The sequence below is a fragment of the Solanum pennellii genome, chromosome 11, assembly GCF_001406875.1.
Source record: "Solanum pennellii chromosome 11, SPENNV200".
Classification (NCBI taxonomy): Eukaryota; Viridiplantae; Streptophyta; class Magnoliopsida; order Solanales; family Solanaceae; genus Solanum; species Solanum pennellii.
In genome coordinates, this window is record NC_028647.1 from 11,563,424 (window position 1) to 11,564,685 (window position 1,262).

The 1,262-nt window shown below is 47.3% G+C and overlaps 1 non-coding gene across 1 annotated transcript; it reads left to right on the forward strand.

Moving 5' to 3' along the window:
- Positions 1 to 763: 763 nt before the first annotated feature.
- Positions 764 to 837, forward strand: TRNAH-AUG. Its single transcript has one exon. It is a non-coding gene; the product is annotated as a tRNA-His (tRNA).
- Positions 838 to 1,262: the final 425 nt, after the last annotated feature.

Genomic DNA, 1,262 nt, shown 5'->3' on the forward strand with positions numbered 1-1,262 from the left:
TGACGAACTTGACTAAGCAGAATGTTCCATTTGTATGGTCGGATGAATGTGAGGAAAGCTTTCAGAAACTCAAGACCTTGCTGACTACTGCACCTATCCTTACCTTGCCAGTAGATGGTAAGAACTTCATTGTTTATTGTGATGCCTCCTATTCTGGTTTGGGTGCAGTGCTAATGCAAGAGAAGAATGTAATTGCTTATGCTTCGAGGCAATTAAAGGTGCACGAACGTAATTATCCGACCCACGATTTGGAGTTGGCTGCGGTAGTGTTTGCATTAAAGCAATGGAGGCACTATCTATATGGGGTGGTCGTCTTGCTTCTTTTCTTTGGATCCGCTTATGTCTCTACTGCTTCTCCTGATGGCTGGTCAAGTAACAAAAATGTTGTATTTTCTGGATTTCTGCCTAGCAGTAGGTGTCAGGTGAAGGGGCAGAGACGTCCTCTTTCTACCAGACTTGTCTCATTAATGTGAAAACTGGCAAGCCCACAGAGCGGTGCAGAAGAGGGGAGGACCCTTTCCCAAGACAGGGAAGACCTTATTGTTAGGATGGCCTTCCGCATCCAGAATATTTGAAACGACTTTCGAACCATCACACGGGCTGGGCCGTCCCCTTCGATTCACGCACCGGGAATGAGCTCCAGACCGGAATTCTCTGGTGGAGGAGTCGGGGTTGGCGCTTGACTGAACCACCCTTCACCCGACGGAGGAGAGTAAAACTGATTCACAGCACGAGTTAGGTCATCCGCGGTGGAGACGGGGTGGGGCCTGTAGCTCAGAGGATTAGAGCACGTGGCTATGAACCACGGTGTCGGGGGTTCGAATCCCTCCTCGCCCACAACCGGCCCAAAAGGGAAGTACCTTTCCCTCTGGGGTAGGAAAATCATGATCGGGATAGCGAACCAAAAGCTATGGAACTTGGGTGTGGGTCTTTTGTCGAAATTGTCGAGTTAAGAGCACCTTCATTCCTACAAAAAATGGTGGATGTACAAATCCACAACGGATCGTGTCCTTCAAGTCGCACGTTGCTTTCTACCACATCATTTCAAACGAAGTTTTACCATAATATTCCTCTAAGTGTGAAGTCTATACGGATCATCGTAGTTTACAGTATGTCTTTACTCAGAAAGATTTGAATTTGAGGCAGAGGAGATGGATGGAACTACTGAAGGATTATGATGTTACCATCTTGTATCACCCAGGAAAGGCTAATGTTGTGGCAGACGCCTTAAGTAGAAAAGCAGGGAGCATGGGTAGTTTAGC